We start from the raw sequence: 18,070 nt of genomic DNA, 5'->3' as shown, positions 1-18,070 counted from the left end.
TTTCCATGAAAACAACAACACAAAACCTGACATGTCAGGTTTGGAGGCTGCCTTCCATGCCATAGGACTGCACTGCTTCTCAGAGTGTGGTCCGTGGACACTTGGCCGAATCTAAAATGCAGATTTCTGGGCCCAAACCCAGACTTACAGATTCAGAATTTGGGAGGTGGGGCAGAAGTCTGCATTTTCATAGAGTCTCAGACACTTATAAAGTGACAGTTGAGAACCTCTGCGACTTGATGCTTGTCTCCGGGGGGAGCGGCCTGCTTCAGACTGAAGACGATCGGAAGTTTATTACGGCGGACATGCTTCTGCCCCCCAAAACACTGCTCTCTGTCTCAGGTCTGCAATGACACTGAGCGTTTCATCTCTTTTCTACACGCAGTCCTCCAGCCCTGAGGGCACCTCTCACGTGCTCAGCCCCTCCGTGAGGACCCCCACCCCGCCACTAACCCATCCCTGTTCACGGGACCCTTCTTCACCTGCCACCAGGCATGTAGGGAGAGCAAGAAGCGACAAGAGCGTCTCCAGGCAGGCCTGCACCACCGACGAGAGCTACGGCACTGAAATGGAATATTTCCAGCATCCATTTATAACTCCCCTGCATTATAACCTCAGCTGTGCATTGTACCCACCCGCCTTGCGAGAGCTTCGCGGATTGGTCTGCTGCCCCCTTCCGGCCGTGGGGAGCACGCCAGTTTGTTAAGGCTGGCTGTGGGGAGTGCTATTAACCCACACGTGGGAGGGAGAAAGGCAGATAACCCGCCCCCCCTTCCCCGCCGCAAGGCAAAAGCCAGGAGTTGCTGTTATGCCGCAGGCAAGGGATCCGAAGCGAGAAGCAGAGAAATAAGCACGCGACAGAGAGGGGGACCTGCACGCGAAGAGGGGCCCCACAGATGTAGACCTGGAACCCTGGGACCCCAGCGTGGCTGAGTTCTGCCCGGATTCTGGATCTGGCTCTTTCGTCAGCTCTAAAGGTGAGTCAGGACAGCCCGTGCAGCCTTTCAAGTTGGAGAAACGCTCCTAGCAGATGGTTTCTCAGAATCATTCAGAGGAAGATGGCAATGTGCTGATTTATGCTTCCTGGAAGGGAAAGGACTGCATTGTGGAGGTGCTTTTCTTAATTGTGTGAAGGGAAAGAAAACTTTAATCTTCACGAGTCTAAGGAAAATGGTTTTTCTTGCAGAGAGAATTATCGCAAAGGAACAATGAACTACAGGGCGAGAGCAAGTTATGCTGGACTATTAGAAATAACTCGCTAACTACAGGGCAGTGAGTGGGGACCACCTACTAGGTCTCTGAGCAGGTGGCTTTGACTTTGGTCATTATAAAACTGTCCTAGAGTTCAAAGGAAATACATTTTCCATTTCATAGGAACCGAACAATGAAGGGTGCATAGGGAAGGGGGGAATCACCCTGGAACGCAGTAGGTATGCAGTAACCTCTGCTGAATTCACACATGATGGAGAATAGTTGGGAGAGGAAACATAGCATAGACTACATAGAGAGCTACAGACAATAAAGGATTTGTGTCTGGAGCACCTGAAATGTTTGTTGGAAATACTCAGTGATTCTGGTTAACATTTGCCTTTGGAGGAACAGGGATGGAGATGGTTAATGCTTAACATTTAATGTTATTGAAAAACCAAGCAATGAGTTGGGGTCCCCATCACATCTCATATAGGATCAAACAGTCCTGTCTACCAAAGAAATCACTAAAAATACCATTACCAAGTCAAAGATGTGCTCTTGCTTCACCTTGGAGCTTTGGGGTGAAAATAAGTAATGCTCAACACTGACCCAGTGCTGAATGTCAAGAAAACTTAGACACCTATAGATACAGGCTCACTGTTGAATTATGACACAAATCAGAGGTTTAAAATATATTTATTAGGGATGTTAGACAGATATAAAAGGGTTTCTCAAACTCAGACCTACTGACATTTTGGACCAGATCATTCTTTATTGTGGGGGCTGCCCTGCTCCTTGCAGGATGGTTTTGTTATTTTTTTTTTAAGATTTTATTTATTTATTTAACAGAGAGAGAGAGCACAAGTAGGCAGAGTGGCAGGCAGAGGGAGAGAGAGAAGCAGGCTCCCCGCTGAGCAGGGAGCCCGAAGTGGGGCTGGATCCCAGGACCCTGGGATCCTGACCTGAGCCGAAGGCAGACGCTTAACTGACTGAGCCACCCAGGCGCCCCTCCTTGCAGGATGTTTAGCCGCATCCCTGGTCTCCGTCCACCAGGCACTAGCCACCAACCCCACCCTCGTCATGACAGTCAAAACTGTCCGCAGACATTGCCCCTGAGAAGCAAAGCTGCCCCTGTTTGAGGACCAGAGAGATACACCAACTGGACTGAAAATTGAAAGCGTGTTAAGAATGTCATTTGGCAATCATTATCAATTAATTTCCTCATTGCCTTTATTATCAGTCAACTTGCAGGGGAGGAAGCAACAGGGGCTATTAGCACTACTCTTCCTGATGCAGAAGCCCATGGGAGACAAGCAATCCTCTACCTGTCTTACGTAAGGATGGACTTCTAAGTCACTGTTAATTCACACTGGAAAGTACTGCCCGGCCCCTCCCCCCAATCTCTTCCTGTTTCAGATTTCTACCAAAAAAGAAAACCTTCCCCCAAGTAAGAAGCATTTTCATTTTCTTAGTACTTAGAAACTTTAGAAATTGACTAAAGTTGTCATTATCACCAAGATTAACATGGATCTACTCTGTTGAGCATCTGCTATATTTGAGAAGCTCTTAGAAGAGCTTCTGTTTAAAAGGGCTGGGGAGGGGGCTCCTGGGTGGCTCAGTCGGTTAAGCGTCTCCTTCCACTCAGGTCATGGTCCTGGGATCCTAGGATGGAGTGCCACATAGGGACTGAGACCTGCATCGGGCTCCTTACTCGACGGGGAGCCTGCTTCTTCCTCTCCCTCTGCTGCTCGCCCTGCTTGTGCTCACTCTCTCTCAAATAAGTAAATAAAATCATTAAAAAAAATAAAAATCAAAGGGCTAGGGAGCATGCCATTAAGTTTTGTGAGTTTTTCCATGTTCCTGCCGTAATAGTGGGAACTTTTCCATGTTTCCACCGTAGTAGTGGGAACTTTCATTTGAACCTGTAAATTCACACAGTGAGTTCTGTGAATAAAAAAGCAGATTCACTACTGTGTTTTCAAATTGCAGCTTTTTGGGGGGCTTGGCCTTCAAAAGATATTTGTTTTTGTTTTGAGTTGAAATAAATCCACATCAAATATCATAAAAAGTAATTCACGAAAGGGGACAGACGACCAAAACACAAGCAATGAAAGAATGTGCAATACCCCTAGTAAACAAAAATGTAAATGAAAATCATAATTAAATTCCATTTTTACCTATTAAAATAATAAAAATGCTTTAGTCTTTCTAACACCAAATGCTGGCTAGGATATGATGAAACTGGCACTTTCGTGAATTGCTAGTGACACCCTAAGTGGATACAACTCTTTTGGAAATTAATTTTATCCCAAAAGCCAAAAATTGCTCACCGTTTTAAATTAAATAATCCCACATCTAATTACTTATTCTAAGGAGGTATCTAATGTATGGAAAAAATAATTTTCAAGGAAAGATATGTCTCCTAGGATTAGTCAAAATAATAAAAAATTGTAAGTAAATATCCAACATGAGGTATGTTTAGGTACAGCATGATATATATCCTGCTCTGTGGAATGTGATAGAACTATTAAAATGAGGGCTATAAAGTCCACATAATAACAGAAGGAATTCTTATGTCGAAACGTGAAGTGTGAATTTAATGTGCCTGCTAAATACAGCCATCTAGTTATATGTGTGTGCACACACACGTGTGTGCACATACACATACACATACGTATACACACACTTGAAAGAAAAGCTCCAAAATACTAACAGTTGGTGGCCAAGTCAGAGGATTGCTTGTCTCACATGGGCTAGGCTGTGTGGGAACTAACGTAGTAGTGAATCTGTTTATTTTATTATTTTTTTTAATGTAGTTTATTTATTTATTTTTTTAATTTTTTTATTGTTATGTTAATCCCCATACATTACATCATTGGTTTTAGATATAGTGTTCCATGATTCATTGTTTGTGCATAACACCCAGTGCTCCATGCAGAACGTGCCCTCCTCAATACCCATCACCAGGCTAACCCATCCTCCCAACCCCCTCCCCTCTAGAACCCTCAGTTTGTTTTTCAGAGTCCATCGTCTCTCATGGTTCTTCTCCCCCTCCGATTTCCCCCCCTTCATTCTTCCCCTCCTGCTACATTCTTCTTCTTCTTTTTTTCTTTCTTAACATATATTGCATTATTTGTTTCAGAGGTGCAGATCTGAGATTCAACAGTCTTGCACAATTCACAGCGCTTACCAGAACACATACCCTCCCCAGTGTGAATCTGTTTATAACGACAAACGGTTTTCTTTTCCCTATGATCTAATTTTTCTTTTTCTGTTAGTTTACTTTCATAATTTTAAAGAAAATATTCCAAAAAAGAAACAGAATACTTCCTCACCACCATCACATCCTGTCTCCCCTTTTTGTTTCTCTACTCCAGCGACTGGTTTCTGCTTATCAATGCCCTTCAAGCTACTTTTTCTTTCAAAAAATACTTCTTAAATGTTTTAGATTATAAAAGTAAAACCTGCTCATGGGTAGCAAAGTAAGGCAGGATTAGGGTATCAAATAGAAATGAAAATCCTTCCCATTGGTGCCTCCAGCCCTTTATTCCGACCTTCCTCCTGTGGTCCTGGTTCCGGTCCCTCTCTCCAGAGGCAGCGGTTATTACCGTGTGATGTGTCTGCTTCCGAGCTTTTCCTCTGCATTTACATATACATGTGGGCCATGTTTACACAAATGAAATCCTATTATATGCATCATCCTGCCCGCTCTGGTTGGGACAGGTTGTCCCACGTTGCCCTCCAAAGAAGTGATACCAACAATGTATCCTTCGCTCTGTTTCCCTTTCTCCTCACTAAAATCCTAAACTCTCTGATCTTTGCCAAGCTGATAAGCGAGAGATGTTAGCTCACAGCTGTTTTGATTAACGTGTCATTCCTTATCAGTGAAGTTGAACACCCTTTACGAAGTCCGCTGGCCAGCATTTGGGACTCTGCATGGGAATTCCGTCTTCTCTTTCTGGCTGGCCGCCAGAGCTCAGCTGCAAGGTCACAGCCACCTGTCTCTTCAGGAACATTCTCGAAGGCATAACAGAATTAGTAGCACACATCATTTTCTCTTAGTTCTCATCCATCTTCCCAGCTTATGAAAATAAAGGGCTGGAGGGATGGGGCGCCTGGGTGGCTCAGTCGTTAAGCGTCTGCCTTCGGCTCAGGTCATGATCCCAGGGTCCTGGGATCGAGCCCCGCCTCGGGCTCCCTGCTCAGCGGGAAGCCTGCTTCTCCCTCTCCCTCTCCCCCTGCTTGTGTTCCCTCTCTCGCTATTTCTCTCTGTGTCAAATAAATAAATAAAATCTTAAAAAAAAAAGAGGTATTGGGGCGCCTGGGTGGCTCAGTCGTTAAGCATCTGCCTTCGTCTCAGGTCATGATCCCAGGGTCCTGGGATCGAGCCCCGCCTCGGGCTCCCTGCTCAGCGGGAAGCCTGCTTCTCCCTCTCCCACTCCCCCTGCTTGTGTTCCCTCTCTCGCTGTGTCTCTCTGTCAAATAAATAAAATCTTTAAAAAAAAAAAAAAAAGGGCTGGAGGGAATAAGAATTGCCCCATTTAGAAGATGATCTAAATACCCGTGCCTCGTGTTGGTTTGCTCTGTTGGAAACTACTTCATTGGGTCTGATACTGTGGTTTTTAAATTGATGCTTCTACCACTATTTGCAGTTAGTGACTAAAAAGATCAGTCAATTTGGGGTATTTGCATTTAAAAAGTTCTCTGTACACCCCTCTGTTATGTCCTATAGTGACACTGTTCAAGTTTCCTGGGAAACTAATGTGTGCACCTCCTACCCCATTCAGCGGCCCAAGGTACAAATGTTTGTATCGTTATGATGTGACACAGACAAGTACAGGTGGTTTCCACAAAGCTGTTGTAGATTTAAAACCCGGAATATCTTGGGTTGTAGGTATGAGAGGAACACTTTTCTCTTACTTCTCCTCCCTCTGTTATTTCCCTTCTGTGAGGTAGGAGGAAAATGTTATGGCCCCTGGGTAGATGTGAAGTCCACACCTAGCCCTGAGAAGAAAATTCCACCAGCTTCTCAATGTGATTTACATACAGCATCCATGGTGCCCAGGGCCTGTGTTAGTGAAGCTCACAAGTTCTAGAATTCCAAAGGCTGTCTGGGAGGGCAGGGATGCAGGACATCTGGAGCTGAGACAGGAAGAGAGATGCATAGGGACTGGTGACATGGTCTCTAACTCTGTCAGCGGTAGAGGTTGTGGGGTTTCTCTCCCCTCAGACCTGCCAGCCGACACGGATGACGAGACTTGCCCAGAGCAAGGGCTTTCTGTCTACACCAGACACACCTATTCTTTACCTCAGAAGGATGAGGAAAAGAACCGTCCCTGCTGGTTAGGAGCTCCGCTGGGCTGGGACCCTCTCCTGCCCTTTTAGATAAGTAGGCTTGTCCTCAGGTGCAGGACGGTTGATTTTCTAGATAGGGTTTTAGGTGGTTTAGTTTATATGGTGCCCCTGTGGTAATTGACCTCGATAAGCATGGGTACCAACAATAAATCTATAATTCATTCAGTCACCAGTTGCTTATAACTGGAGGCCTACTTTCTATTTAACAAAAGGGCATGCACCTGGGGAACCCCATCCAGCCAGAGAGGTGGTCTAATTTCGTGTCTATCCGTGGAAAGCTGAGCAAATGATGTGGGAAGAAGCTGTTGCTTATTCACGGCTGCAGTTTTCCTGATTTGCTGTTTGTAAGGACACCAAGGTGGTGGTTTTTGCAAGGATACTGTGGAAAAAATGGAGGCTGGTGAAGAGTCACGTGACTAGTAGTTCATGGTATCATCAAATATATATTGAAGGCCTACTTTGTGCCAGGAAGACAAGGACTCACACACAGCTTCCACAGGTGCTTCTGAAAAGGCAGCCTCAAGAGTCAGGATCAGCAGAAGGCTGTGTGGGAACCACCTAGCTCTGCATTCTGTAGGATCGGGCGGTAAGGAGCCCTTATGCTCAGCTCTGCTGCTTTGCACCCTGATCAGGATTACCAAAGTGGGTTCTGCCCGAGTGAGAGCAGGCATCTTGAGTTTGGCAGATCGTCAGATACCTGAGTTCCAATCTAGCTCTGTGACTTGGGCAAGTTCTCCACACTTCTGACCCTCTGTTTCTTTGTCTGCAAAATGGAGACAGTACTCCTTCCCTGGGAAGAGAACATTGTGCCTCCACGGGACTGATGGAGAAGGCAGGCCAACCTCCTTGCAGCCCTTGACTGGCACTGGGAAGCCTTTCTTTCCTCCTGCTCTGTGGCGAGGAGGAGAGACCGTGGGCTTGGAAGTCACAGAGACCAGATTTCACACAGAGGCACGGAGGTCTCATTTCAGATCCCAGCTCTCCCCCTCACTTGCTGAGCGATTTTGAATGTACAAACTGGCTGAATCTCGGTTCTTTCTGTAAAATGGGGCGTGGCTGCCCCCGTGGGGTCTGGGGAACGAAATGAGGTCGCATGTGAAAGACCTTGGCAGGGCGCAGGTGCTGTGCCTTGGGTTTGAGACTGACCCCCCCACCGCCCCCGCCTCCCCTCACCCTGACTCTGACTTGCCGTAGAGGGGTCCTGCAGATACCCGACCAGGCTGTGAGTGTGACATGCCCCGGAAGCAGAGTGATGGGAACGAGAGCCCCATATCTCGCTGTAATCCCTGGAGCACAAAGCGCTGGCTAAATCAGCCTGTCTGCAAGTTAGTGGAGGATCAGCGGTAGAGAGAAACTGACAGAAAAAGAGCTTCCGGCCTGGGTGTCCCCCTGCCAGCAGGTCCCTGCTGAGCCGTGGCAGTGAAGTCAATGACGGCGAACAACAGCTTCAGGCCTTGCGCTCTTTACTCCCAGCCATCATTCCACCTCTGTCCCTGCACTGCCGTTACCCACCTGTCACTGCCGGGTTGCCCTGCCCGGAAGTCTTCCCACCCAGGAGGGCTGCCCGTAGCGCGGCCACCTGCCCTGCTTCCCCGGTCTGCAAACCCCGCACTACGGGCGGGGATGAGATTTTATTTTATTTTATTTTATTTTATTTTATTTTATTTTATTTATTTCCTTTTTTTAAATCAACATTCATTTTCTTTTTCTGTGAGCACAGCTGACACACAATGTTACCTTCATTTCAGGGGGACAACATAGTGGTTCCACAAGTCTGTACTCAGCACAGGTGTAGCTGCCCTCTGTCACCGCCCGAGGCTGTTCCAGTCGCGCTGAGTGTACTCGCTCTGCTGTGCCTTCCATCCCCGTGACGTAAGGGGAGGCCGGCACCTCCCGCCCCCCCTTACCCCCACTTTGCCCATCCCAAAGCATGCTTGCAAACAGAACTGTGCCCACTCGGGGCAGGCTTGCTCAGTCCTGTCTTTTGCATCCTGCCTGGGTCAGCCAGCCCTCCTAGAGACCAAACAACAAAAAGTAACAAAAACTTCTCCCAGTAGAAAACTGTACAACTGCCCCCTAACCAGGCTTTAGGGGCAAAGGAACAGAGGTACCCCCACCATTCCACCTAATGCCTTTACAGGGCTACCTCATTCTGGGCAGGGGAGTTTGCTGTCCTACTTGATTGGTTGGGATTTTGTTGTGTATTTTAAAATTAATGGATACACTGGGATACCTGGCTGGCTCAGTCAACAGAGCATGCAACTCTTGATCTCGGGATTGTGAGTTCGAGCCCCATGTTGGGTGTAACCATTACTTAAAAATAAAATCTTTTTAAAAACCCCAAATATACACACGTTTTTTAAAAAAATAAATAAAATTAATGGTATTTCTTCCAAGGAAGAGAAGCTCTTTCTCATAGGGGCAACCAACATACTCAGACCATAGGAAGCCCACCATGAAGCTAGAACGGGATATAGGCTTCTTGGGTCTCAGTCCCAAGCCGCCATGGTCAAGTCCATGGTTACCCTTTGTCTTTGCGCCCTCGGAGAGTGGTGTTACAATGGAGAGTGCTTACGTGTGTGTGGAAGTGAGAAGGACCCCAGCTCTGTCAGTGTACCTGGGTCCTGTGTGGGCTCTGCCAGTTGCTAGCTCTGACTTTAGACGTCAGTCTTAACTTCTCTGAGTCTCTGAGGCGCCATCTGTAAAATAGAGTTAATACTACTTCTCAGACAGGATTATGGTGGGGATTAAATATGAGAATTTGTATAGAGAGAGCTAACACAGCAGCCGGCACGTAACAGCGGCTCGGTAAGTCATAGTTATTACCATCTCACCTCCCAGACCCTGTATCTCCCCAGCTGGGCATCAGTGGGCAGGCGTCTTAACCTCTCTGAGCTTGATTTCCTTATTCCTGAAATAAGAGGTGCTCTCTCCGCCCACCAGATAACGGCTAGCGAGGCCGCACCTACAAGCAGCCCCGCATCGAAGCTGACACCCCAAATCCCAGGCTGACTGAGACCCCCCCTGCCGGTGCAGACGACCCACACAGAGGTAGTTAATAGTTGCTGAGGAAAGCCTGCCATGACGTTGGTAAAAAATTATGTTGGACTCCCAGAGCTTTGTCAGTGAGCAAGAACCATGCCAGGAGGTCTGGAGAAGAGGTGTCATCCGTGCATTTTGAAAACCGCCAGCAATGGTGAGTCACGGCCCTGAGAAATGCCCACGCTTTGAAGGATTTGGGGTCTGGGGTCCTGTGACTTGTTAGCCGTGTGCTGTAGCATGAGAACAAGTGACCCATGGGCTGGTCTGTGCTTGGCTCAGGGTGGCCCTGGGGTAGGCCTGGGAGGACAGCGTCCTTTCCTCTGTTGGTACCTTCTAGTTCTACGCCTTATTTATTAATCTTTAGCTTTCCCCAGTACATAGGATGTGTGTTCAATATAATATGTGTTCGAAGAATGTTTGAGTGAATGGAGTCCCTGGGACAACCAGTGCATAATGGCAGTGGGGCTGGGAGACAGGGCAGGCAGGTGTGAAACCACTGGCTTTTCCTTGTGTCCACCCCACTCTATCTTCTTGCCAAATTGGACTTTTCCTCCACCATCACCTGCTGGAGTCCTTTGTGTCCCAAGGGGCTGGGTCATGTTACAGAAGGCCCAGGCTACATCTTGACACTTGGAATATCCTGAAGCAAATCCCAAGCCTTGAGGTTCCTTGGGATGAAAGCAGGCACCTCATGGTGAGAGATGTTGTCTAAGGCTTCCCACAAGGATCCCTTTACTCACGGTTCATCTGTAAAATCTTAGAGCAATAATGTCAGGAAGTAGCAGTCTGTAGGCAGGGCAGACCAAGGTAGAGGGGACGATGACGGGTGCCTGGCTACAACAGTATTGGCGTGTGGACAGCCATGTACTGTCTCCAGCTCCCCCCAGGGGGTCCAGCTCACTGCTGGCGTATCATAGGAGCATAATACCTGCCCACTGGATGACTAGATGGGTGAATGAATGAACTACCTTGTCCTCTAGCTGATGTGTCCAGCCCCCATCTCATCCTCCTCAGGCACAGCCTGACGTTTTCTTCCCTGGGATGGCTCTGGGGGCTACGGACCACCCCCCCGCCAGGGCACACCTACCATGTGGGAGCCAGCATGGGAGCAGTGGTGCTGGGGCCTCTGCCCAGAGGCCCTGAGGCTCTGGCAGGAATGAAAACACACAGGCAGGTTCGCTGCCCTCTGGAAGAGGCGACACCTTCGGCCATATTGTTGTTCTATGTTCTCCTGAAATTAACTGCCACCCCACCTCTCCACACACATCCCTACCCATTGTTGGAATGAGAGCCCTGACAGTGAGACCAGGTTATCCAGAGAGGAGGTATTACTCTCAGGGTTTCCCAGGAAAAGGGATGTTTCTGGGTTGTACCAGAAGTCCCCTGGTCTAGGCCATCAACTCCTCAAGTGCCCCTGAAAGGTGATGGAAAACCTTTGACTGGCCCTCCCCTATCTGGGGTCTGCTTGATCCCTGAGCTTTTGCTGTTTGTTTTGTGAACAAGTCTGTCTTCAGCTTGGATCATGGAGGGCCTCCTATGTGCTCCCCCTGCCTGGTCCCCTCAGCACACCCTCCACACATGGCCAGGGAGGTCTCTCCCTGCTTGGTGACTCCCCATTCCTGCAGAACATCAGATCACTCGAAAGACCCTTTGTAAGCTGAGCCCTGCTCACCTCTTGTGTCATCTCTTCCTTTTTGACTTCTCACCCTGGAAAATGTAGCCGGACAAAAACATCTCAGCTTCTCTGAAAACACTAGGCTCCCTTTGTCCCCTGGGCCTCCCAAAAGGGCACTTCTCCACTCTGAGCTCTCCTACATCCCACTTGCCCTCGTAAAGATTGGATCAGGCAAAAATCTTCCATGCATGCTAAATCTAAGAGGAAATGTTGATGATCAACCAGCATGATGTTTGCATTGTCTTAGAATCTTTCCATATACTCCTTACTGGGAGGGAGAAAAAAATAGTAATTATGCAGTGGAAAAATTGGGGAAAACTTTGAGGTTCAAAATTAACATCACCAATGAGGGACAGGTGGCCATCACCTACACAGCAACCTGGCCAAGAACGTACAACCTTAATCTAAACACAAAGGGGCATCACAAATCCAAAGTGAGGAATGTTCTATTCAAAGACAGTGGAAGGTACTGTTGTCTTAGTCCATTTGGGCTGCCATAACAACTTACCCTAGACTGGGTGGCTTATAAACAACAAACATTTATTTCTCAAAGTTCTGGAGGTGGGAAGTCCAAGGTCAGGGTGCCAGCATGGGCCAGTTCTGATGAGAGCTCTTTTTTAGTGTCAGACTGCTGACTTCTCATTGTATCTTCACATGGTGGGGAGCAGAGAGGAAGCAAGCTCTCTTGTGTCTCTTGTAAGGGCACTAATCTCTTTCATGGGGGCTCCATCCTCATGGCCCCATCTGATCTGAATTACCGCCCAAAGCCCCACCTCACCCTGGGGGTACAGTGTCAACATGAATTTAGGGAGGACACATTCAGTCCACACAACTATTATTCTTCAAAAATGTCAACATCACAGTAAATAAAGAACGGCTTTGGACATGTTCCAGATTCAAGGGGGCTAAGGAGATAAAACAACAAAATGCAGTATCAGACCCTTGGATCCAAGGACTTTATTAGGTCAATAAAATTGGAATATGGATGGTAGGCTAAAGTGTTGTATCAATGTGAATTTAAGAAGTTGCCACCTTCTGCGCTTAGCGTGGAGCCTGCTTAAGATTCTCTCTCTCCCTCTGCCCCTCTCCCCTCCCCCGTCACACTCTCTTAAAAAAAAAAGAGAGAAGTTGCCAACTGTACTGAGGTTATATAGGAGAATATCCCTATCCTTAGGAAATATACAATGGGATTATTTCCAACTAAAAAGGCCAAAAAGTTAAAACAAGAAGCATGCAGACAAAAAAAACCCAAGTGATAGGTACCTGAATGTTTGTTCTATAATTCTCTACTTTTGTGAATGCTTAAGAATCTCATAATTAGGGGCACCTGGGTGGCTCAGTCAGTTAAGCATTCAACTCTTGATCTCGGCTCAGGTCTTGATCTCGAGGTCATGAGTTCAAGCCCTGTGTCGGGCTCCATGCTGGATGCAGGGCCTACTTAACAAAAAAAAAAAAAGAGAGAGAGAGAGAGAGAGGGAGAATTTCACAATTAACATTCTTCTTAGAATTTAGACTGGAAAAAAGCCTCCCTAGTCTTATCCCAAATTTCTTAAAATGTTGCCCTAGATGCATATACACCAGAGTGTTTTCCTTTCAAATGACTTTTAAATTTTCTTCTTTCTGCATTTTCCACATTTCCTATTAAGTAGTATATACTTATGCAATTAGATAGAAAAGTTGTATTTTTACAGCAGTCTTCAGATATCCCCTTAGGTTAATTTGCAGCTGGTCCCTATCCACATGTAAAGTTAGCCAAATGGTGGTGGGGAAGGGGAGAGGAGAGGGGCTTGAGGCCGCACGGGAGTGACCCATCCATCTGTCTGTCCATCAAAAGAGCAGGGCAGTCTCTGTCATGCATCAGACTCCACCAAGCCATCTGGCAGAACTTTCCAGAGCTGCCCTGGACCACTACCCAGCCCTGACCATCAGCCTCCCATCTTATATATTCTTTTCTGTCAAGTTCACTCTGTCGCGGTGCATTTGCTTCCCTGTGCCCTGACGCTGGCCTGGAGGATGAATTTAATAACTGGGAAGCAATGAAATCTTGATAAATGCATGTGCAGTGTGTGTGGCCTCCAGCCATCACAGGATAACTCAATTAAATGCGACGAGTGTGGTGGACCCAGATCATTGACACCTATCCGGGCATCCTGGGAAGTGCTTTTGAGCTCCACACGGAGACAGCAGCTGGAAAGGGGACAACAAAGCACAGACTCAGGAGGGACGCCAGGAGAGAGGCCTTCCAGCCTGCGACTGGACCCAAAGAACTGTGCCCCTGGATGTTTGCAGCCCCCCAGCGAGGTGGAGAGGGGCTCACAATACTCCACACACTGAACGTAGAGTGGCAATTTTATTCTACAGTTCTGCTGTGAGCACTAGTACATGTTGTGTTGTGTTGTTATTTTTTAATTTACTTTTAAAACTTGAAAATGTCTCTCCCTCTAGATAAAAGTAATCCGACTTCAGTTTCCTACTTGCCAGACTAGCGAGAAAATCCATCTTGGGCACTTCAGCCACATAGGAGTCCAGGTTGTAGGAGCTGAGGCTGGGGAGAGGGGGTGTCACTCTTTTGGGGTTTGGGACAGAGAATGCTTCCACTCTCCGGGCAAGGCCATGATGAGTCTACTTCAGACCCTTTGTGCAACTTTTAAAAGGCGCCCTCCTAGTAGGGGTAGCTTCAAGGACATACAGCTTAGGAGCAGATGGTGCTTTTCTTGGAAGAAAGGGCATCCCCTTCTTCCAGGCAGGGGGAGCCTCACCCAGGCCCCCTGTTCCCTGCGCCAACTGCCCAGCAGAACGCTGTCTTTGCCATGTGGCCAGTGCTGGTGCCAGGCTTGGGCTGTTGGGGTCTTTACAAGCCTGGAGGCCTGGTGCCCCCTTCTAGATGCTTCTTGTAGTAATTCCCGCTGGATGCTGCCAGGCAAAGGGCCACCAATCACAGGTGCCATCAGAGAACTCCATTCCTCCTGGGCTCAAGAGGCTGCTCTCTCCCAGCTCCATGGCTCCCCCCACATCTGGGCTCTTTCCTCCATCCCTTTCCTCTGGGACAGTCCCACAGAACTGCTCTCACACTCGGTGGAAGCACAATGGCCACGCTTGCCAGAGATCAGCAAAGGAGATTCTAACATCGGCCCGCCCAGTACTTCTTACTAACTCACCCCATTACCCGAACAGCTGGAAGCCTTGAAATGTTGGACCGTCGAGAATGTGGGCAGTGGGGCTGCTTTCAGAAAGTCCTGGGGCTCTGGACTCACAGATGCCTATAAGATGGCCTGGCACATTAAAGGCAGTGAATTCTGAACCAGACACGTGTCCTTTCCCAGAAGCTCCTCCTCTTTCCGTCCCTCGCATCTCTGTCAACACCACCATCGTCCCTGTCACCCAAGCATGGCACTGGGGTCACGTCCCTGCTCCTTCTTCTTCTGCATCACCACACCCAACTGGTACTCAAGGCCCTGCCCCGCCTATACCCTCAATTGCTCGCCAGGCTCCATCATGGGTCAGCCTCCTCGCTGGTCCCCCTGCCCCGTCACCATGCCGTGGCCCCATCCTTCTTCCAGCAGTTTGACTTTGATTATGTCACCCCCAGCTCCAAATCCCTCAATGCCCTTTATCTTCCTAATAAAATCCAAAAACGCTCTATTCTCAAGATCTCTTTCCAATCTCATCCGCATTTGTCTATTACGAATGACCTATGCTCAGCTAACACTCCCCAAAACCACCCGGAACTTTTCTTACTTGAATCTTTTGTCTCCTCTAGGAATTTCCCTTCAACTGAAGAGCCATCTCTCCACAACTCAGCCTTTCAAAACCCTACCCACCCATGAACACCAGGGCTGTATCACCTCCTCCGGGAAGTGTTCCTTGATTGCCCCAGGACTCCCTTCCTCTGGGCTTCTTACTGCTTCGGGCACCGCTGCTGGCCCCTTTCACCCACTGCTATGTACTGCTCCTCGGGTATGCCTCCCATCTGTCTCCCTTATGAGGTTGTGAGGTCTGCGCTGGTGTGGCTCATCATGCCCATTTGGCATCTCCCCAAACCTTTGTCAAATACTAGAATACATGGGTGAATGTCTGTGATGAAGCGGGGTAGGCGCCGAGCAAGTGCCACCCCCTGCAAGCTGCTTTGGCCGTGACCTCTGGGGGCGAGCGGGTGGCTGTGAAACAAGCCAGGTGAGAGGATGCTGCAGGTGCTGATATAGGAGGGTAAGAGGAACAGGTGGGAAGGATGAGGCAGAGACGGAATCACTGGCTGTATCAGGAGGGGACAGGAGTGGCATAGGTGATGGGGTTTGGTGCCTTTAAGGATACAGGCAAGTGGGGAGGGCAGTTGGGAAAGAAGGGGAGTCTACTTTGAGGTAATCCTCCTGCGCCCTTTGCCACCTGCCTGCTGGGCATTCGGTAGTCAGGGGGACCTTGAAAGGTGGTGTTGCAGAGAAAAACGACCAGGTTTTAGTCTTGGCTGCCACATTAAACTATTTCACCTTAAGCAAGAGCAGGGGATACACTTGCTATTCATAGGAACAGGTTCTGGAGATCCTCGAGAACAGACTAAGCTAAGAGCTGCCCACTTTTCCTGTCAAGATTACCCCTTTTAAAAAAGCTTTGTATACTTCTGGCTGCCCACTTTGACCCACAGCGGGGTGCTCCCATGTCTCCGACCAGCCATGGTGGGAGCGGCAGAGTTAAACCTACTTGAAGGTGTGAGCAAGGATGCTGAGCTGGCTAATCCGGACACCGTCTTCCTCCTCGCCCCCTCGCTAAGACAGGACTCAGTCTATCTGTGCTCTTGGCATAAAGAATGGTTTGGCTCCAACCCTCTGGTTCTAATATCCTCCCACATTGCTCTAACTCTGAATTATTTGCCCCTTTGAGACTCTCAGTTGATTTAGCTCTGTCACCAAGCTCTTTCAAACTGACCCGATAGAGACTCATTTTGTCAGAAACCAGAGGGCAGCGCTCTGAGCCACCTCAGAATCCATGCTCAATAAGCTCAAAAGCATAGCAGTGTTTATTAGCAGTGGTCACTGCTGTGAAAGCACCGTCCTGGCCTGAGCAAGGTCCTGAGGCAACTCAGCCTCTGTTGCAGAGAGCTCGGGTGACCCATCAGTGTGGAACCAGCTCTCCCAGGGGGCAGGGGGACCAAGGGGGAGGCGCGGCTTGCTGATCCCTGACTGGGGCTGCGCTGGCCCTTATTAGGACCAAGTGGTCAAGAAGCCCCAGTGTTGTTAACCGCTGATGACTTCCATCCCAGTGAAACCCCGCAGCTGCAGCACCTCGCGCTGCCCCAAGCAAGCAGGCTCTAAGGAAGGCCTGGCCGAAACCTCCTCGGCCCTGCTTATGAAAAAGATGGCATGCGGACGGCCTACTTCACCATCCCCCAGGCGGTGGCTTTCAGACAGATTCCCAGATCCTGTTTTGGAGAGATCCTGATTTTGTAGCTAGCATGGCCAGGGAACCCGAGAATGATGTGGAGAGAGCAGGTTTGAGCCTTAGGCCCGGACAGGGGTGCTGCAGAGAGGGGGCCTCTCGTGAGCTGGGGGCACAGTCTGATGTCACCTCCCTTTGGGTTTGGGAGTGTCCCTGCTCAACTCATTCAAAATCCCTGCGAACCACAGGGCCTCCCTCACTGCTGTTCTTCCAGTTCCGCAACTGGGCCCTAGGTGGGGTCTGGAATCCAAGGGAAGTCACACATCTTGAATAATAATAGTGGTGATCATGACAGTGGCTAACGCTTAGCCCCGTTTATCATGCAGCAGACCTTGTGTTTCTTGCCTTACATGGGTTATGACACTCGATCATTTTAACAGATCTATTAGGAAAGTCCTAGAATAATGCCTAGAATGATGATCAGCATTATAGCTAATTCAGAGAAGGGTGATTTGAAGGGAGGAGTGAACACTGAGGCCCATCACTCTGCGTGCCTGTCCTCCTCGACATCTCCTGGAGGTGAAGGTCAAGATTGGCATGGAGGGCAACTTCAGGGGGCCTGCTGAAGGGGAGGGACTGCCCTGTCCATCCTGCTCTGACAAGCTCTGCTCTGACAAGTAGGAGCAGAGCTTGTGGTTTGGTGTCGTGAATGTGAGGCTCTCGGCTGCAGACACGCGCAGCCTCAGATCCTTTCTCCTCCAGAGACGACTGGGATTCACAAATAAATCTGAGATCTTTGACGATCCAAAACTGGAATGGGCCTTGTAGATTAAACTAATTACAGAGGGTTCAGTGTAAGTAATAGAAAACCCAACTCAAACTGGCTTAATTAATAAAGAGGATTTATTGGTTCATATCAACAGAAATAGTTTAGCTTCATGGGTGTGTAATTCAGTGGGTGACAAATGCCACTGAGGACCTAGTTTCTTCTTGCCTCTCCTTTTTGCCTTCCACGTGTCATTCTCAGGCTGATTCGCCTTCGTGGTGGCAAGATGGCAGCCAACAGCCCCTAGAGCACGGTGCTTGCACACCAGTGGCCAGGGAGGGAGAGAAGCCTTGCTTCTGGAAGTTCTACCTGAAGAGTGAGAAAGCTTATTTCCTTTTTTCTCCACTTGAGTATGCTTGGCCCAAGATGAGTCATAAGCTTATCCACCAAATGATAGCATATCCAATGAATACTACTCTGCTGATTAATTTAGAGCTAAACCTCATGCCCTTCTCCAGAGCCCAGGGTGGAGTCAGCTTGTGCCAGAGCACATTAACTGCATAGGAGACTGGGAAGGTGGGCAGGTGGGGAGACGAGAGCAAAAATTGGGGTGATTACCTAGAAAGGAAGGAGTGAATGCTGAGGAAGCCACCATGATATGCACTCCAAGA

At 48.5% G+C, this 18,070-nt stretch overlaps 1 long non-coding RNA gene across 1 annotated transcript; it reads left to right on the top strand.

Moving 5' to 3' along the window:
* The first annotated feature begins 765 nt into the window (after positions 1–765).
* Positions 766–15,214, top strand: LOC144381586 (uncharacterized). Its single transcript, XR_013447004.1, has 3 exons — positions 766–977; positions 9,490–9,742; positions 15,024–15,214. It is a non-coding gene; the product is annotated as an uncharacterized LOC144381586 (long non-coding RNA).
* The last annotated feature ends 2,856 nt before the right edge of the window (positions 15,215–18,070 follow it).

This window comes from Halichoerus grypus, chromosome 4, assembly GCF_964656455.1.
Source record: "Halichoerus grypus chromosome 4, mHalGry1.hap1.1, whole genome shotgun sequence".
Classification (NCBI taxonomy): domain Eukaryota; kingdom Metazoa; phylum Chordata; class Mammalia; order Carnivora; family Phocidae; genus Halichoerus; species Halichoerus grypus.
Note: the sequence above shows the minus strand (reverse complement) of the source record. Positions and strands in the feature narration are given on the sequence as shown.